Source organism: Megascapheus bottae, chromosome 12, assembly GCF_031878675.1.
Source record: "Megascapheus bottae isolate mThoBot1 chromosome 12, mThoBot2.hap1, whole genome shotgun sequence".
NCBI lineage: Eukaryota > Metazoa > Chordata > Mammalia > Rodentia > Geomyidae > Megascapheus > Megascapheus bottae.
In genome coordinates, this window is record NC_143520.1 from 14827196 (window position 1) to 14849530 (window position 22335).

A 22335-nucleotide genomic window follows, 5' to 3' on the forward strand; every position below is an offset into this window, starting at 1 on the left:
ACTAAAATACAAAGCTTCCTGTCTAAGAATAAACCACTTATCACTTATGCGAACTTTTCCTTTTCCTTATTTCTCTATCTTCAACCTGATTTTCTCTCAGTTATCTCCCTTTCCTCTTTATTGAATATAGAATATATCTCTTTACTACTTGTTCTTCTTTGCCTTAGAACCTCTTGGTATGTTTATTTATATAGCACACACATTCCTTATAAACATGTTTTATGAAAGACATGAGACAGAAAATAAGGGTGACCTGTTCTTTTCATACACTTAGGAAACATTCAGCAATATGGTTATCAATGTTGAGGGCTCAAAACTAAGTCGAATCTAATTTTATGAGGACCCGAAATCTTTGTTTTGTTGTTGTTGTTGCTGTTGTTGTTTTGTTTTTGTTTTTGCTTTTGCCAGTCTTGGGGCTTGAACTCAGGACCTGAGCACTGTCCTTGGACTTTCTCAAGGCCAGAACTCTACCACTTGAGCCACAGCACTGCTTCCAACTTTTTCTATCTATGTATGTGGTACCCAGAAATCAAACCCAGATCTTTGTGCATGCTAGACAAGCACTGTACCACGAGGCCAAACTCCCAGCCTGGAATTCTTGTTTTTGAAACAACCTTATGATCTTTTTTAAAATAAGAACAAGTGTTTTAATTAAATGAACATTTTTGTCCCCCTCTTTCTTCCTTCCTCTATCTATCTACTTTTCATTCTACTACTTCATACATGATCTTCAAGTAGTAAGGGTATTGAATATATTGTTTTTTACAATTTATTTTCCAATCATTTTTAATTCTTTTTTTTCCCCTGTTCTTGGCTCTTGTCCCTGAGCCTCTTTGTGCTCAAGGATATCACTCTACCACTTGAACCACACTATCACTTCCAGGTTCTTGAGAAATTTTGTGGAGTTAAAGAGTATCATGGGGACTTTTCTGCTCTGGCTGGGTTGATCTTCAGATTTCATCCTCTTCAGTAACTTGGATTACAGGTGTGAGCTACCAGCACCTGCTTCATTTTTAATTAGTTTTATTCATTCTTCAAACATATCATCTCTCCGTGAAGTGCTCAGATCTCAAAGGCCGTGAGGTCTTTAACAAAAAAAAAAAAAAAAGAAATCTCACATTTAGCTCAGTATGCTACTAATGAATACTCTTCAAAACAGAGTGGATTTTATTGCTAATAACATATTAAAAGTAAGTCTGGACAAACTGAATAATCTTAAATTATGGTGCATGTGATTTGAAACTGGCAGAGTAGAAATAAATGAAGTGCTATTATAATCATAATTTGAGATTAGTTTTAATTTACTTAATTATGCTTTCTTATTTTCTGAAACTTTAGCTAAAATTAATCTCAATTTTCTTAAAGTGGTCATGTTTATCAGTTCCACTAGGTCAGCTTTCAGTTTAATAGACCTATTTTGGAATCACAAAGACTCACTGAGTTTATTCCCTCTGAAATATATGTCTAACATAAGAGAATCATTTTATTCAGAGCAGCAATTTATGGCCTAACCATTTTTTTAAAAGAAGCCAAATCCCAGTGCAAGAGTGAATAAGAACTCTGACGCTGAGTGCCCAAATGAAATTTTTTTTATACAAAAGCTTATGTGAATTTGTTATAAAGCCTTACTGGCAGGTACCAACAGTAAATCCTCTTTTGCAACCCAGAAATCATTGTTCATGTATGATATTTTGGTTCATGTAAGAAGGACTATGATTCCTACAATAAGTGGCAATGTGGTGGCTTGTTAACTCATATAGGTTGGCTTTGAGAATAAAATTGATGTAAAAGCTGAAAAAAAAAAGCCTATGTGATAGCTCTACATAAGGCCAGGAAGTATGTCTGTATTTTTCCCTATTGTATCTATATTCTGGTTTCTTATCATGTTAGTTTCCTATCCAGAATGCAGAAAATAGTTCATCAATTTTTCTGTCCTCTGCATTTCTGAAACTAAACACATATTGCAAGTATACAGCTTCTGAGAAGCAATTAGAGTTAATGGGATTAAAAATCGAAACACAGAACTGCTCTTGGCTTGTATTTGCAGAACTGCATGGTAGAGCTTCACATTCCAAATGCACAGAAATGAGTTATTGCCCTTGTTCACGGAAGTCTCTGTAGACTTGACTTTATACGCATTTCTCCTGAGACAACTTCTCCATGAGAGAAATGGTGATTTAATTCTTCCAACAAGGACATTTGTACTCTCTTGCTTTGAAATTGCTCCTGATAGATGGTAAAGACAACAATGAGAAGAAAGACAATGGTACTGCCATAAAAAATAAAACATGAAGAATATGTTCTTCTGAGTATATTTAAAAACAGTAACTACAGAAAGCCTTTCATTCTACTACAGGAATGTTTCCATTTTAAGGAGTTGAGAGAGGAGGAAATATTCCTGCTAAAGCATTGTGAGATGCACAGCAGTCCCTGAAGAAGACAGAGAGATCTGGTCTGTAATCCTCTTGACCAGCTGTGACAGAGGGAGTTGGAAGAAAAACCCTGTAAAATACTAACTGACATTCAAATTCTATGACTATGTAATGCCCAGTGAAAGGCTTGTTTTACATCTATTTATCTGAATTTTAAGACACTGGAACAAAACTGTCTGTATTTGAGAGTGATATCACCCAACATGATTCCCTATAGAAAGATGACTGGTACCTAATTATCTTTAATTAAAATCAAATGAAACTAAATAACCATAATAAGTCAAACATTAATTGGGCTCTTTTAACACCCTACCATTGTTCTAAGCATTTCCCCTGTATTAGCTCTTGTTCTTGCAACACTATGAGAAAAGTAATGTTATTAACCTTTGCTCTCTTTAATTGCTTTTTTCTTTTTCTTTCCTTTCTTCCTTCCATCTCCTTCCTTCCTTTTTTCTCTTTCTTTCTTTCTTTCTTTCTTTCTTTCTTTCATTCTTTCTTTCTTTCTTTTTGCTTTCTCTCTCTTATCACACCTTTCCCCCCTCTTTCTCTCCCTTCCATCTATCTTTCCTTCCTTTCTTTTCTCTCATTCTCTCATTCTTTCTTTATTTTCAGAAAGCACGGGGAATTTGTTAATTTAGGGATAAAGAAATCCTATTGCCTTCTTGGTTGAATTATAAACTAGTACAATCTCTATAGGTGGCAGTTTTGAGAGTCCTCAAAACCTAGTTAAAGAACTATCATGCAAATCAGTAATACTATCTAGGGCATTTATCTAAGATCAAGTCAAGTTCCAGGAAACCACTTGCATGTCCATAAAGTCATTTGCTGCACTAAAAGCAACAACAAGTTATGAAACACCCAGATGTCCTACAAAAAAGGAGTAGATCAATAAAATGGGATATATACATATATAATATAGTGGAATTTCACTCATCTATCAAGAATCTAAGGCTGTGTCATTTGCAGGAATATGGATGGAACTGGAAAAAATTATATTAACTGAAGTAAGTCAAGCTCACAGACAGAATCACACATTTTCTCTCGTACATGGAAGTTAGACCTAAATTTAAACATATGGAAGTTTAAAGGGTCATATACAGACATACACAAACTAACTGACTGAAATGTCCTATGCAAGATGGGAATCCAATAGCGTAACTCTTATGAACAACTAAAATACAGTTTAACAAAATGAATACCAGGAAGTTGGAATGTGTGTTATTAGTGGAAGTTGGCCAAAGGATAAGGTGAGAGAAATGGAGAGAGGAAGAGTGGCAAAAACTCATAATATTACGTATCAATATATGAAAGTGGAATCAAGAGTCTTGAGGGAATGTGTGGGCTTGTGAGTTATAAAAAAGAATGATGAAACTGATAACATCTATTATGACACATTAAACTCAGATAATAATAGTAATAATGTATATAAATAAAACAAAACCAGCCTTTATCTTCATTCTCAAATATACATGCCTGTTTTCTTCATAAATAAGTCACCTTACATCTTTGAAATATATTTACATTTATGCATTTACATTTATGAAATAAATTTTCCTAAGCATTTTAATACTTTTCATAGCTATCTGGCATTCATTTACCTAGGTTACTGGTAGGTAGTGTTTCTCTGTCTATATATTATCATTTTGATCTGAGTAAAATAATTTTTTTTCTTTTTTTTCTTTATTATCGAACTGATATACAGAGGGGTTACAGTTACATTCTTCAGGCAGTGGGTACATGACTTCTTCAACCCTGTTACTCCTTACCGTGTTTCCTCCCACTTTACCTTCCCCCACCCTCTCCCACTCATCTTGGTTTTTCCTAACCTGTCCCTTTTCAAATAAACAAATAAACATATATACAATATACCAGGTACACATTGAGATATAGTAACAACATGAGATAAATCATAAGGAGAAAAGAAAAGAAAAGCAATAGATTCATATAGTATATTAAGAACAACAATCATGAAGATAAACATTTTGTTTCCATATCCTGGAGTTAATTTCTGAGTAGCCTCATCCTATATGGCCATATGTACATAGCCTTTGAGCTATTGTGATCCTCTGCTAGGAGAATCCTACATGTACATTAATTGCTACAAATGAGGGAAACCATGGAGCCTAAGTTTGTTTGGTCCTGGCTTACTTCACTTAATATGATTTTTTTCAGGTCTTTCCATTTCTTTACAAATGGGGTAAATAACATGTTTCATAATTCATACTACTCATGGATCCCCTAATTGCCTATCATATTGAATTCTCAAGATATTCCTTCTTCCTTACTTCACAACTATACTCAATGAGCAACACTCAGGAAGTAGCTAGCAAACATATTCAGAGAAGGATCTAAAATATCACAAGCAGTTTTTAATAGTTTCACAAATAATGAGCTGTATACAACACAGAATATTGTACAGTGCAGCAGTATATTACATTCAGATAGGCTATAAAAGTTAACATGAAACTTATTTATTAACATGAAAATCAGCCCAACCAAAAAAAAATGTTACTGCAGAAGAAAACCTTAATAAGTCTTTTGGGTGTATCAATATGGCTTGCTCTTTAAGAATTTCTCTTGTTAAGATTCTTCCATGAGTGACTAGGACACAATTTCATCTGCTGATTATATAAACATAATTTGTGCATGTTAGAGGCCATGTTGTATATAAAAATGTTCACAGTCATCCCCATTGCAGGAAATGTTACAACTAAACTTCATGGAGAAAATGGGGCCCCTTGTGTACCACTCAGTGTTTTTGTAATAACAAACTTGTCACTATGGTTAAGCTCCCAGGTTTGGCTATGTGCTGAATTATAAATGTAAGCAACATGAACCTGCAATAAGTTTACCTGTACAAAGTGAAACTACACAAGTCATCATATATACAAAAACATAGAAGTCAAATAAAATGAAATATTTTGATAAATATAAATATTTTAACTATTCTTGATAAAAATTGGGCTAGTCATTTTCTTGATTTTTAATGTATGCAACAAATTTTAATAAATGTAAGATTCCAACTGTCAATTTTAAGAGCATAAAACATTTATATACTTTGATTAATCATTAAGGAAGATATTGAAGTAATGGGGGAAATAAATTAAAAAATAGGAAAAATAAAGCTGAAAACTTAATGAAAATGGATGTCATCAATGATTTGTACCTTTGATGGAATATTATATAACATTCTAACCCAGTTGTTTCTAAGATGGGAGGTAACGTGAATAAGATGCTCATGGCATAACAAAGGAAAATTGAAACATAAGAGTTATGTTTTCAATATTTTTAAATATATATGTACATATACACATTAATATGCATATAAGTGTGTATAATCTGTTGCCTTGCTATAATGAGCTCAATTCTTTGTTTCTACAATTAAAAATTATTTAAGTTATGAGAATTTCTGTTTTCCTTATTTTTTAAGAGGGATAACATTATATTTGTTTCTATTTATTTCTACATACTGGTGTTTTATTTAAAACAGTGAAAATTAGATGAATATTTACTTGGCAGATATATGATCTATGTAGAAAAATTAGAATAGAGGAAGGACAGACGATTTGGAAAAGTTCTAATAGCACTACACAAATGTCCACACAAAATGAGACTGCATATGACCAAGGGTCTCATTAGGGGCTGATGCACTCTTAGTAGCATTCCTAAGACTTCCCAGTCAATATTTAGAGTCATTCCAGAGCTGATGTAATTTCTATTTCCTTTGTAAAGACAAAACTATGTTAATTAAATCAGAAATGCAATTTTGACCAATTTTTGCTCATTCACTTGATCAAATTCAAAAGTTTAGGCAAGTTTATATCCCTGATAAAGACTTGGAATTCTCCAGTGAAACCAGATATCTAAGGAACTTCTGTTTTCTTTCAGAATTGGAATTGAACTCTTTTGAAGAGGCAGCTGGTACTGGCCTTGGGAGATTATGATATATTCTGAGTGTTTGGGATATGCAGATAATATATCTTGTTTGTCATTTGTTTGACAGGACAGTAATATTATCATTTAGGGTAAGGATTCCCTGTCTGGTGTTCAGGAGCCATAAAATATTCAAAGAAACAAAAAATCTGTTATTATACTATGCTATAATTTAATGGCATATCTGTATGTCCATATCTGCAACACTTACATTTATATACGAGAATGATCTTGCAATTTTAAATGGAATTTACCATTGCACATATATGTAATATAATTAAAGTTAGAGTGTTAACAGCTGAAGATTTCAATCTGCTATTTGTTATAATCAATGTTGACCCCAAAATTCAAATACAAACCTCATTTGTGGAGACTCATCACTAAAAATTCAAATTTTCTCTAAAAGAAGCTTATTAGATCAACAGAAACTAAAGATAGGAATAAGTATTTCTTTATGGTTTTAAATATGTTGATGTTGTTAAGTTTTCAGAGTCAGAAACTAAGTCTTTAGTAGCCTAATAGTTTATTATTACAGAATTCATAGGAAAATTTAATATTAATCTCCAAAGGGAATTGGAGTTCTTGGTGTTAGTAGCCTGCTACCTGGATGTGGAGAAGTGTGAAGTTTGTATAATTCTAGACATGTTTGTTCTAATTGCAAAATTCTCATGATATTATTTTTTTCTCGTCACTGCAGGGTGTTCTAAAAAATCTATTTAGGAAAATAAACACTAGCATATAAAAAGCAAAACAGCTTAGCTATTACCTAAATTAAAATGTGTTCTGATACAAAGTTTATCCATTTTAAATTTGCTAAACATTAGAGCATAAAAGACACTTGGTGTGCAAGTTAGGAGTATAAGAAATACAGATAAGCAAGAAATGGAAACCATAAATGACTTAGTTTATTTGTATAAAACTGGACTGCAAAGTCTAAATCGTGCATATTGTTATGACTGTAAAATTATGTGTAGAGATTTCACCTTCTTGGTGTAGATTTCACTTCAAAAATAACATTATTGGGTCGGGAGTTTAGCCTAGTAGTAGAGTGTTTTCCTAGCATGCACAAAGACCTGGATTCAATTCCTTGGTGTCACATACATAGAAAAAGCTGAAATTGGTGCTGGCTCAGGTGGTAGAGCTCTAGCCTTGAGAAAGCCCAAGGACAGTGCTCAGGCCCTAAGAACAAGCCCCAGGACTAGCAAAATAATAATAAAAAAAGTAACATTAATGCTCAAAATAATTAATTTTTGGCTCAAAATATCCTAGGGAGTGTAAATTCTTGACTCAGTCAATAAATACTAAAATTCTGATTTAATTCTAGTTTTAGAGAAAATGATCTCATTTTAATTTTTATGGCAGACATAAATTCAGAAGACTACAGTTCCAGACAAAAGTGTTCCCCTTCTACCCTACTTTGTACTGACTCAAGTCTGGGATTTCTAAAACATGTTTTTGGCTTTGGTAGAACAATATTTCTGGGTAACTACATTTTGAACTCATTGCTAACAATGGCAGAAGCTGAGAGCAGTAGATTGCAATTCAATTGAGAAAAGATCATACAATATTCTTTTACCTCTGGTCCAATAAATGTGGTACAAGAGCCAGTAACAGAATTTTGAACATCCACGACATTTGTTTTAGTCATACAGTATATTCACTGTAAGCTACATACAAATTTATCAATATTTTTCCACCTTAGAAGGATTCTTCCCTCCTTTGTAATAATGATTTTCCTCAGTGTTGTCCTTTTTAAAAGTCTACTCTACTGGTTAAAATTATGGAAAGAATCTAGTTCTTTTCTTATTAAATAATGTGTATGTGCATCCACACATCTAAAAATTTAGAAGCCACTCTATTATTGAGAAAGGCTTTTGGGAAAAAAATGCGATTTTTTTATGAATTAGACTTAAATGCAACATAATTCTTTTTATATTTGTGTTTAAATTGGTAAGAAATTAAAAAAACTGAAATTCTTAATTGCTTGCCAAGTTCCAATTCTTCCATCATTTTCATATCCCTCTTTGTTTATGTCTTTTGTGAATGCTTGAGATAAAATAAGAGATAGTGGAAGCTGGGTGCCTGTAGCTCACGCCTGTTATCCTAACAAGTCAGGAAGCTAAGATCTGAGGATGGTGGTTCAAAGCCCTGGCATGAAAGTTCACAAGATTCTTATCTCCAAATAACTACCAGAAGAAGTGGCACTGTGGCTCAAGTGATAGAGTGCTAGCCTTGAGTAGAAGAACTCAGGGACAGCAATCAGGCCCAGAGTTCAAGGCTCATGGCAGAGAGAGAGACAGAGAGACAGAGAGACAGAGACAGAGACAGAGAGACAGAGACAGAGACAGAGTGAGACAATGAGAGGGGATAAAATCTCTCAGAGAGAGGAGAAGTCATCATGTTTATAGATAATCCTTATCCCTACTTTTACTGAGCCCCTGGCTTGTACTATGCATTTAAGTAATAAATAATAAATGCTCACTTAAGGAAAATATATCTATGACTTAAAATGAGAACTTTATATTAGGTATACAATTTAATAGTTAGGTGAAATGCTGGCCTAAGAAAAGATTGGACTGGGGGCCGGGAGTTTTGCCTAGTGGTTAAAGTGCTTGCCTAGCATGCATGAAGACCCGGGTTCAATTCCTTGGTACCACATACATAGAAAAAAGCCGAAGTGGTGCTGAGGCTCAAGTGGTAGAGATCTAGCCTTGAGAAAGTCCAAGGACATTGCTCAGGCCCTGAGCTCAAGCCCAGGACTGACAAAAAAAAAAAAAAAAGATTGGACTGCTTTCACCATATCCAGTGAGAAGAAATGCTATTAATTCTCAAAATACATTACAAAACCATTTCAAATGGAACACAGAAAAGGAATGACAGCAACAACCTTTTGTTGTAGTATTCAATTTTAATTTATAAAATTCAGTGATGGGCAGTAATTTAGAGAAATTGCTGGTTGTGTAAAACATGTGTTTTCCCCCTTCAAACCAGTTTAAAAATACTTTAATATAATTTATGTTTCATTCTATAATAACTCCCTGTAATTGTACGTCTACTAATTAGGTCTTTTATGATGTGGGATTAATTCAACTTTCCAACTTACTTTCAATAGAAAATTTTCATCTGTGAGCTGTCAAAAGTAGAAACTTTACTCTCAATTTTCCTCATATGAATGTCAGACACAATGTCCCAACACCTCACCACAATTAAATCACAGAAAGCAAATCATTGTTTTGCTTCAGTGATAAGTGCTTGAGATTCTATGAAGATACTTCAAATAGCAAAACAACCCAGCAAGGCACTTCAGAAGCATATACAAATACTACATACAGATATTCCCATCAAGAACATTGCCCAGTGCTACCTTTAGCATTTGGATTGCATTTCTAATTTAAATTATTCACTGTGGAGTAAAATGTTGGAATTTTAATAACTTCTAGCCATCACATTTGTAAAACTATGTATATATTAACTATCATTGGTGTAGGTCACATAATTTTTATATCCAAATGTGCATTCTGATGTTCTGGTTCTACTCACTAAACAATCTTTTGCAGTGGTGAGTAAAAGGGAAAAAATTACAAGTGTATAATTGAGTCTTTTGAATTGTTGTTCTATAGTTGTAAAGCCAAGCAAGTCTCATATCTGTATATTATGTTCAATCAACTTTACATTATATTATTGCCTTGGTTCTATAACAAAACTTATATAATCTTGATTGATGACCTGCTCATGGAATTAAGAACATGCTTAATCCAGTTTGGATTAGCACTGTAGCAGTTAATTCATTTTCTAAAATGATTATGACTATACATTTAACAAATGAAATCATAGATAACTAAACTCAACACTATCAAATACAAACTATTAATATGAAGAAACAAAACAAAATATTTTGAATAATGTAGCAATAGTAAACATTTAAAGAGAAATACAAACACATTAAAATCACCAATTGAAGAATCTAAGAAATGAAAAGACAAAAATGCAGTTTATAAAATCAGTGAGTTTTAAGCCAAACTTCCTTATACTCCTTGCTGATTATACGCATTATATGCCTTATACTCATTATATTCATTTTTAGGTTAATTTTTTATTAGAGAATTTATTAACATTGATTCTTACATCATATTTTAAATGACAAGTTTAACAAACAAGTGTTCAAGGAGGGAATCTCTATTTACAATCACTGGGACTTAGTATTTAGAACTTATTCAAAATTAGGCTAAGGGTTTGTATGTCATAGAAACATATTAATTTATGAAATACATTATATTCATTTTTAACTTTGTTTTTATATGAAAACTAAATTCAGAATGCCAAAGTGAATAGGCAACCATATCTCTCTTCCCATTATTTTCCAATTCACTTAGTTATATTCATCAGAACATTATTGTGAAGATTCCTGCAGAGGGGTATTTGTTAAGTGGAAATAATTGAACTGCACATGCAAAGTCACTATTGCTAGAAGTCTTTAATCTACATGGGAATTGCCTCAAAAGAAAAAGTCAAGCTAAATATCATCTTAATGACCTATTTCAAAGATGAAAGGAGAGGGTCTCAAAGACATTTGAAAATTTCTACTCTGTGATGCTTGCTTCCAGACAGATATCAGTCAGACTGACCAGTCTTGGGCCAGCTGTATGCCCACCACCAATCATCACTATGATGTGGAGACAGACTTAAGTCCTATCCTTATCTGAGTGGTAGGTAGCTATCTATCCTTCCCCATCCACCTCTGTCACAAGTACTGTTGCCAATATGAAGCTAAAAGTAGATGAAGCGATGGGCACTGGGAATTCATGCCTGTAATCAATCCTAGCTATTCAAGAGGATGATATCTGAGGATCCCAGCCTAAAGCCAGCCCAAGCACAAAAGTCTGTGAGACATCTATCTCCAATTAATCGCAGAAAAAGCTGGACATAGCACTATGATTCAAGTGGTAGAGTGATAGCCTGGAACAAAAGGAGCTCAGGGACAGCACCCAGGACCTGAGTTCAAGCTGCAGGACTGGAAAAAATAGTACAAGATCAATGATTCCATGATGAACAAAACATAATATGTATTATGAGAAATTAATAACCGTGCATGTGTGGAGGGGGTGCCAATCCTGAGGCTTGAACTCAGGCCCTACATGTTGTTTCTGATTTTTTTTCTCTCAAGACTGTTACTGAAACACTTGAGCCACAGCAGCATTTCCAATGTTTTTTTGTTTGTTTTATTTTTGTTTGCGTTGTTCTGGGGTTTTTTTTTGGTTGTTTGGTTGGTTGATTGGTTTTGGTTGTTAAAGAAAGGTAAGAGGCTCACATTATAATCTTCAGATTTCATCCTCCTGAGTAGTTAGGAATATGATGTAAGCTGTCTCTGGCTAGAATTAAGACTTTTCTTGACTTGAAGAAAGTAGAAATATTTCCAAACAGTGTTTTAAAATAGAGAACAAAAGCTTCCTGATCAGAACAAATGAAGAAAGTATAGAACCACTTCATTAAGTTTTCCAAAAGTATTTCACCTTCAATGTCTTGGCTTTCTTTTACAACATTAAGTATTATTTATTTGCATTTGAAATGTAAAATTAGTCATTGCTTTTTATCTGTAAACTAAAAAAATAAGAAGAAACAGAAACAGTACATGTTCTGTAGTTGGTATGTCTATTTTCTCATATAAAATTTGAAAATGTTTTTATTCTGGAGAATAAAAGAATAATTCCTCAAAGAAATATTCTACTGGAAACATTTATCAGCCTTGGTTATAATTCTCTTTCCTGGGGGAGCAATATTAGAGATTGAATGCCTCATCTTTGCTAGGTAGGTGCTCTGTCACTTGATCCATGCCTCCAGACCACTTTTGCATTGTATTTTCCTTTTTTTTGGTGATGGGGATTGAACTCTGGACTTAGGTGCTCTCCCTGAGCTCTTCAGCTCAAAACAAGTGCTCTAGCACTTAAGCCACAGTACCACTTTTGGTTTTCTGGAGGTTAATTGGAGATAAGGGTTTCACAGATTTTGGTGCCCTGTTTGACTCTGAACTTCTATCCTCAGACCTCAGCCTCCTGAGTAGCTAGGATTACAAGCTTGAGCCAGTGGCACCCAGTGTGCATTGGCTATTTATTTATTTATTTATTTATTTATTTATTTATTTATTATTTTTCCACACCTGGGACTTGAACGCAGAGCCTGAGCACTGTCCTTGGGCTTTCTCAAGGATGCAGCACCACCACTTCAGCTACAGCACCACTTCTGACTTTTTTTCTATGTATGTGGTACCGAGGAATCGAACTCAGGTCTTTGTGCTTGCTAGGCAAGCACTCTACCACTAGGCTCTGCATTATGTTTAAGGGTGGGTCTCTCTATCTACCTGGGCCGGCCAGAGTTTTAATCCTCCTACTTGTACCAGTGTGAAGATGACAGGCACATCCCACTGCACCAAGCCAGTGTGCTTCCTCTCAGGGAGATAATAGGTGCCCGGCACAGTCCCCAGCCATTGTTGAGATGGGAGTCTCTCTAATATCATGTCTGGAATGACCTCAAACCACTGTCCCCATCACTATCCTCCAAGTACCTAGGGTTAAAGGCTTGAGCTCTTGTGCCCAGCTTTCTTGAAGACTCAGACCTATTTTGATGTTTTTGTTACTAGCAAACAGAGATGCTATTGGAGAATTAAATTTAACTGGTAATATTTTGATGCTGTAATTATATTTAACACTTATGTCAGCAATTTGATTGATGTTACAGAGCTTAAAAATTAAAAACAGATCCTTGCAGGTCTTTTGTTTTGCATTTTAAAAATACCTGATATGTATTTTTATAGCATAAATATGCAAATACCACAATTTTTTATTAAAAGATCATTGCTTGAAAGCAATCATTTAACATTTTTCACTTTCAGGAACAGTTTATTGGTAAAAGTTTTAAAATAGGTATCAGAATTTGAATAACACATACAAATTGATTCTTGTGGCAAAATTCTACAAAATTTTATGGAAAAAGAACACTGCTCAGTCAGAGCTGGCTGCTGGTAGCAAAAGTCTGTCCTAGCTATTCAAGTGCTGAGCTGTGAGGACCAGGATTCAAAGCCAGCTCAGACAGGAAAGTCTGTGAGACTTGTCTCCAATTAATTACAGAAAATGCCAGAAGTAGTGCTGTAATTCAAGTGGTAGAGTGCTAGCCTTGAGCAAAAGAAACTTACAGACAGCATCCAGGACTAAACAGAGTTGCAAAAGATCTCATTTTTCTCATCTATCTATAATGAGAAAAAACAATTAATTTTTATATGTTTTGAAGGTTTACCTGGCAACACGTGAAAAAATACTCATAAATGCTTGTAAGATCTAGATACCAATTTAAGATGATTTTGTTACAAGTACTCAGCTTAGAGGATGTTTGCAGTTCCCTGCTTTATCAGCTTTTTTAACAAGATGACTTAATGTGTTTTAATTTGCTTCTTCAGTTGGTATGCAAACAGGCAAATAGATCAAAGGAATAGAATGGTTGGTTCAGAAATACATTCACACATAGAGTAGTTGATCTAAAAAGTAAAGAATGATTAAACTTCTAGATAATAGACAACTCAAATGTACATCAACAGGCAAATGGGAAAACAAATTGCAGTATACTTAACACTCGTTGATTAAAACACACACCTACCACTATACAGCACTAGATTCTAAAGAAAAGAAAGTCAGATACTAAAGAATCCATGACAATGCATACTGTACTATTCTATTCATTAAAATTTAAATATGGAAGTCTATTCTATTGTGATAGAAATCAGAATATTTGCAAACACTGAGGGTGTATGGACTTATGAGGAGCACAGGGGAAGCTCTCAATGTTAAAGTTTAGTTTAAGTGACACCTAAATGGTTAAATGAAATTATAAATGTGCAAAACTCAACTGAGCTGTACACTTGAAATTTGTACACTTCCCTGAATGTAAATTAAGTAATTCAAATTAAAATTTCTCTGCTTAACAAGTACTAGGCTTTCAAGTAGTTGTTTTCATACAAGTGTTTAAATCTCACAATTCCTATTCGTTCCCAAACCTTCTCACTGTCCAGCTATGTTCTGATCTTTTAATTTTCATTCATATGTTCCAGCAGACATACTAGGATTTTCCTTTTTCTTCTTAACAAAGAAATATTGCAATATCTTCTGATACTAGTTTTGTCCTACTTTCCAACCTACTCTGGCTTCTGGATTAGTCTTCATTTACTCCAGACTCTACTACCAAACCAAGGAAGCAAAGATACGAGGTGATAGACAATGGTCAAAAATACCAGACTTAGATATGCTAAGAACCTTTCTCCATTTACAATTCACTCCAGTTGATATTTTTTAATTGGAAACCTGAAATAATAATACTCTGTCTAATAAGTTTGTATTTCTAATAAGAAAAGATCAGTGATGGAAAAAACACATTTTACTTATTGTGTTTCTTATTTTACAGATATGGAAACTGACATTCAGAAGTTAAATAAATTATAAATACCATCAACACGTTATGTCACCTAAGAAGTTAATCTCAGTATTATTTTTCATATTTCTCATTCAAAACTATTCTGGCAAAGACAAAACGTACAATATTATAAATGCACTTCCATAGAGTAAATTATGTGTCTTAATAATATAAATATAATTATAAATACCTTAGTTTTGGAGGACAACCTTATAGAGATTCTGAAACATCCTACCTGTGTGTAGTTATCACTTGGAAATGGTTTTGTACAAATTTCTTTCTTTCTTTTTTAACTGTATTTTATTGTTGGGGTAACATATAGAGGGGTTACAGTTACATTTGTCAGATACTGGTTACATTATTTCTTGAGCATTAATTCCCCTTCTCATCCTTTTGTCCCACTTTCTCTAGCCCCTTCATCTTCCAATCACCTTGCTTTTCCCCTTCTCTTCCCTATTTCAAATAAACAAATAAATCTATATACAATATACCAGGTAACAAAGTCAGATACAGTAACAACATGAGATAAACCGTAAGTGAAAAAAAAACAGAAAAGAAATAACTTCACATAGCATATTAGGAACAACAATCACAAAGATAAATTTCCCATATCCTAGACTTTTTTTCACTTAGCCTCATCCTATAAATTCAGTCATTCTGACTCACAATCTTAAGGTATTCCAATTTAAGCTTAAATATGTTTAAATTGTGTGCATGTTTGAACTTTCTTCACTAACAGTTAATGATAATGTAATCACTGTACTCTAATAATATGACTCTATAATAGCTGTAAACAAATTTACAATATTATTTTAATCTCAATGATGGGCAGTTTTCATCCTAAAACGACTAACAACTATGTGCTTCCAAATGTAAGCATGATGTTCAGAAAGGTTACAGTTACACAATTAACTTCTTGTCCATCGTTGTTACCCCTCTCTCCTACTCCCCCACCCCACTCTCCATCCTAAATGGGTCAAAATTCTTTACAATGTGACTTTAAGCAGGGTTCATACAGATAAACAGAAAACTATTTGCAAGATTATTCCTTACAAATTATCATAGCATATAGTTCTTGAGGGGATATATTTAGGTGGATAATATGTCTTACTTGCTCTAATTATAGAATTACCACAGTTCAGCTCTCCAATTTTAGCAACTGCTATAATCATGTGTATGGCTTCTAAAACACAAAATTCTTAGCTGATTCTCAGACTTCCTGATTCTTGATGAGATTCCCCCAACTCATATTTCTAACAGGTTTTTAGGTTAGGTTGAGACTGCATGTCAGAAAACAGTTTCAGAATAATTGAGTAGAGTACTTATCAAGATTGTAGGGTAAACTCCAGTAGAAAAGAGAAGTAGAAAACTGTTTTGGGGTTTTTTTTTCTGTTCAAAACAGTTTATTTTATTTTATTTTTTGTCAATCAAACACATTGATTTCTGGACCACCGTAGAGGATGGAAACCTTACACAAACTTATTTGAAAATACAAATATAAAATTATACATTCCACATCTGTGATGTGAGAGACTGCCATGCACATAGTAATTTTTTTGAACAGGGCTTTAAGTAAGCCACAAATAAAGACCTGAAAGGTGCTTTATATATATATATATATATCACTACCAAAGTTCTCATCAGTTTCATACTAAAGTATAAAAGTAACGGTGAGGTTAGCCACAGTGCTAGGGAAAGTTTTATTTAGATACATTTATGTCTACATGACTTGCATCTTATTACATACGGAATTCCAAGTTCACAACACACCATGAATGGCAGATTGACTAGCCCACCCGACTCAGAGCATGCTCACAGACTCCACACAGGATGCTACAGTATATACAGGATACAATAGTAGGAGCCTTCTAGAAGGCTCTGGAACTTTTATCTCTCAATCCCTTTCCCCTTCCTATCTCTTGCTCCTGCCTTTAGGAAATGAATTCCTATCAGAAAATACATTCTCATTATTTGATACCCAAGATTAAGGTTGCTCCTCTGGAGGGATGGGTTTGATTTAAATGTTTCTTTTATGAGTTCACTTACCTTTGTTGTTATTGCTGTTTTGGTGAAAGGAAAAAGAAGGAAAAAGAAAACAAATATATTACAGTACTAAAGTATTGTTTAACATCCAGCATAGCTGTGTGTATGTCTGTGCCAGGCCTGTGCTGCTCTGGGTGAGGGTAGAGAACTCACCAATGTGTGTTCACTGTGCTTGCCGGCAGCTTGTCCCTCTTCTCTACTCTGCGTGGCTGGCGATAGCCTTTCCCGGAACATCTCCTGGCTGGCTGGCTTAGCACATTCAAGAAAGAAAAAAAAAATTTTCCCTGTTCTCACCAGCCCTCTGAATAATCCCTTTGTCCCTGTGTGTCTCTTCCAACCGATAAAGAGAAGTGTAAGTTAGTGTTTTTTTTTTGTAAACAATTTCATATGGAATATAATACAGAAAGCATGGCTGACCTTCAATAAAAAAAATGTGTAAACTATATTACTCTATTCTTGAATATGCTAGAGTGAGTGAATGGCAGAATGAAGCCATGTGGTAAGTGGTGCTGGAGGACAAGTCACTAGCCCTTGTTAGCACTAAAGACCAAAAAAGGTTTTTTGTTTTTTTTCTGTTTAAAACCAAAAAGATCCCCCTCCCCTAAAATTCCCAAATGAAAAAGAGCAACAAAAAGAAATATAATTAAATTAAAACTAAAACAACAACGACAAAACCCAAAACAAAATTAAAAGAAAAACCTTGCACACCTTTCACATCACTAGAACCAACAATTACCCAATGATTTTATACTAGTCTATCAAGATGTGTGTAACATTCACTGGCTGTGGACTGCTGTATAGTGATACATTAAATTGACAGCAATCACACCATGCTCCCTTAAAGCCCAAGCTACAAGTTCAAATTAAGATGATGGTCGAAGGATTTAAAAAAACAAAATAAAACAAAACCTGCAAAGGCCTGTTGGTGATTTGTTTAAATCAAGCCCATGGGCTAATGGGGTACAGTGAGAAAAACTGTTTTCTACAGCCTGTCAAACTGAATAGTGGCAAGTCTTAGAATGTTTGGTAACATTGATAAAGCACCTTGAGACTGATTTTCCCAGGGATTCTCTCTTTCATGTTGCCAGTCCAGAACATACTGCCCTGTGCCTGTCTCTGAAATTATGAGAGATATCAGGGTAAATTGTACTCTAGTCATTCATTAGGAGAATGTTTATATTTCAGTATCAACATTAGTCTATACATTGGTTGACAGTCAGTTGAAGGAAATGAGATGAATTGATTGTTGTACTTAGACATCATAGTACATTACCATCAATGAGAAGTTAATATTACTCTAGCCACTAAAAACAACATGGTGTTTTTTCACACATAGTAGTTAGAGCACACACAGTAGTTAGAAAAATGATATTAAAATAATATCTCTGATTACATCATCAATCTCTTAACATTTAAATTACAGGACATGAAAAATGTGTAATGTGAAAAAATGAAGTAGAAACATAAATACTGAGAATAAAAGCCTTTTATATTAAATATTAAAATTCTTAGACACTTCTCCTCCCCTGAACATTTTCAGAGGTCAGGGGTCTTTCCTGGTTAAATATAGTCTATGTCAATAGACCTCATGTCACCTTCTCTGAACTTTTTTATCTAATTTTCTGTTCATTGTTTCAACCTATGTTGGTATGATAAATGTCAATGTTCATTTAACTACCTTCTTTTATATAAATCTATACTGTGACAACAAACTGTATAAATTTTCTGCCATGGGAAAGAGAATACTTCTCAGAACAAGGACAGAACCCTTTTAGATAACTCTTTGATATGTCTTGGATATTGACAGAAAGATAAACAAGACAATCTTTTAACAATTTTCAACAATTTCACATTTGGATGTTAGAAGCTGGAACTTTTCTTTAGATTTCCTTTAACATTCATTAGAATTTTTAATGTTCTCAACATCTATGTGATTACTTGAAACCAATCATGCATGCCCACATCCTAGTTCCTGGAATTTATAAATAAATGAGCTTAAATGGCAAAGAAAAATCCTAGTTGCAGTTACGGGTAATTTGCAAATCAGGTAATCTTATCTTATGGCATTTGGTTTTCTTCACACTGTCTCATTTTTCCCAATCTAACCAAAAGAGATATTAACATTAGAAAGGAGAAAAAGAAAACTGGAAGTGACATGTTATGACAGAGATTTGACTCTTTGTTGCTGGCTTTCAAAATGATGAAAGTGGGCCATCAACTAAAATGTTTAAGCAAACACTGGAGGCTGGAGAAGACAAATGTGAAAGAATCTCTGCAACATTTTCCAGTAAAAAATGAGACTGGTTGGGAGCATGGCCTAGTGGTAGAATGTTTGTCTTGCATGCACAAAGCCCTGGGTTTGATTCCTTGATATCACATACACAGAAAATACCAGAAGTGGTGCTTGGCTCTAGTGGTAGAGCACTCGCCTTGCGAAAAGCCCAAGGACAAGCCTCAGGACTGGCAAGTAATAGAATAAAAATGGCTAATTTAGGGGGTTGATTTTTTTTAGTGGAGTGAGATTATTATATTTTTCTCATACAGAATATCCCTATGTTGCCAATGCTGATCTTGAACTCCCAAGATTAAATGCTTCTTCACCTCATCTTTTCTGTAGCCACCAGATCTGACACTCATGTAGGACTTCTGACATGAACTATGAGGTAATAAAATTAAATTATTCAGCCATGAAGTTTGAATTAATGTTAGAGTATAAATAAGAAACATTATTATTTAAAGTTGGCCCGATAAAGCTACAGTGCACTAATCTTTCACTTCAGTTGCTGTTCTATTTTCATGTTGCTTCTAGCTTGTCATTTCTTTCATAGTTAAGTCTAAGATTGAAAACTTTTCAATTTTGCCAAAAGGAAAAAGTAATATACCTAAATCAATGAAATTAAAGATATTTTAAAGGATATGTCACAACAAAAACATTTTGGAAAAATTTTAAATGCCAAATAATGTAGGTAAATATCTAGATATATTTGACCCATTAATACATCAAATATAGGTGATATAATGCACTTAACTAGATCTAAATCAAACAATGAGACTGAAGCAATAATAGAACAATAAGACACAATTTATCATGGCTGAATTCTACCAGACCTGAAAATAAGATCACTAAAATTTCTCATTTCTTCCTATAATATACAGAGGTAATAAATGCTGCTCATTATAAGGTCACATTATAAGGTCAGTATTATGCACATTACCCAAATCAGAGTAGATTAGAGGCAAAAGGAGAATTTTTACATAAACATAGATGCAAATATTCTTACAAAATATTTGTGAACTACATTAAAAAATTTTAAAGAGATTACACACCAGGCTGGGATTGTAGATTATTGTTAGAGAGCTTGCCTCTCATGCTTGAAGTCCTGGGTTCAATTCCTTAATACTCCATAAACAAAAAAAGCCAGAGGTAGTGCTATGGCTCAAGTGGTAAGGTGCTAGTCTTGAGCAGAAGAAACTCAGGGACAGTGCCCATGCTCTGAGTTCAAGTTCCACAACTGGAAAAATTAAAATAAAAACAGGAAGGAAGAAAAGAAGAAAGGATGAAAGGAAAGAAGGAAAGAAGGAAGAAAAGAAAAGAGAAAAAAGATCAAATACCACAATGAATTTGGTCTCATCTCATGGATGCATGAGTTTAAAACATATGAATATCAATAAATGTAATAGATTATATTAATAAAAAGAATGGGTAATTTGAATGTCATTTGAAAAATTGATATTCATCATTTGTAAAAAATAATCAACATTCTCTTATGAGAAAGCTCTGAAGAAGATTGGCTCACATCTATAATCTCAGGAGTCTGAGATCTAAAGATCACTATCTGAAATTAACCCAGGCTGGTGAGTCTGAGAGATTCTTATCTCTGATAAGCACCAGAAAAGCCAGAGGTAGAGCTGTGGCTAAACTGGTAGAGCACTAGCTTTGAGCACAAAAGCTCAGCAACAGTTTTCACACACACACACACACACACACACACACACACAAAATCACACAATGCTCTGAAGAAGTTAGACATAGAAAGAATGTATCTCATTATAACAAAAAGCTATACACAAACAGCAACTCTATAACTAATGTCATTCAAAAGTGGGGAAAACTAAAATCACTTTCTATAAAGTTAGAAAATACAGAAGGGTGTCTATTCTCTCCACTCTTATTCAGTATGATATTCAAATTTTTGACCAGAACAATAGGGAAGAGAGACAAAAAAAGGATTCATATGAAAAAGAAAAAATAAAATTATTCCTATTTGCAAATATAAGACTATAATTAGATAATCTAAATATTCTAACAAAACCTCATAGGTCTGATAAACACTTTGGGCATTGTAGCTAGATAAAATCAATACCTGGGACAGAAGAGTGGTCTAGCAGAAGATTGCTTGCCTAGCCTGCATGAAGCCCTGGATGTCATCTTTTTGAACCACATACACAGAAAAATCTGGAAGTGGTACTGTGTTTCAAGTGATCAAGTACTGGTCTTGAAAAAGCTCTAAGACAATGTCCAGATCCTGAAATCAAGCCCTAGTACTGGCAAAACAAAATAAAACAAAACAAAACTTTTTCTATATATCAACAATGAACAGAAAAATAAAACATGCTGTGTGAGCTTAAAAACATAAGTGACAGGGCCGGGAGTTTGGCCTAGTGGTAGAGTGCTTGCCTAGCATGCACGAAGACCCGGGTTCAATTCCTCGGTACCACATACATAGAAAAAAGGCAGAAATGGTGCTGAGGCTCAAGTGGTAAAGCTCTAACCTTGAGAAAGTCCAAGGACAGTGCTCAGGCCCTGAGCTCAAGCCCATGACTGGCAAAAAAAAAAAAAAAAAACCATAAGTGACTTACTTCACTTAATATGATTTTTTCTAAGTCTTTCCATTTCCTAACAAATGGGGCGATGTCATTCTTTCTGGCAGCAGCATAGAATTCCACTGTGTACAAATACCACAACTTGTTGATCCACTCATCAACTGAGGGACATCTAGGTTGGTTCCATATCTTTGCTATGGTGAATAGTGCTGCAATGAACATTGTTGTGCTAGTGGATTTAGTATGGCCTTGTTTCTGGATGGTTGGGTAAATGCTAAATAGTGGAATTGCTGGGTCATAGGGGAGTTCTATGTTTAGCCTTTTGAGGAACTGCCATACTGCTTTCCATAGTGGTTGAATGAGATTGCACTCCCACCAACAGTGTAGTAGTGATCCCTCCTGGCCACATCCCCTCCAGCATCTGTTATTATTCGTTATCCTGATCCTGGCCATTCTAACTGGAGTGAGGTGGAATCTTAGACTTGTTTTGATTTGCATTTCTTTTATGACCAGAGATGTTGAGCATTTCTTCCTGGGTCTATAGGCCATTTTTGTTTCTTCTTCAGAGAAGATTCTCTTTAAGACTTTGGCCCATTTTTTAATGGGATGGTTGTTACTTTGGAGATTAGTTTTGGAGTGATTCAATTTT

General features: G+C 34.2%; 1 pseudogene; it reads left to right on the forward strand.

The window, feature by feature from the left end:
• Positions 1-1607: 1607 nt before the first annotated feature.
• LOC150056259 (small nucleolar RNA SNORA40) lies at positions 1608-1715 on the forward strand (annotated as a pseudogene).
• Positions 1716-22335: the final 20620 nt, after the last annotated feature.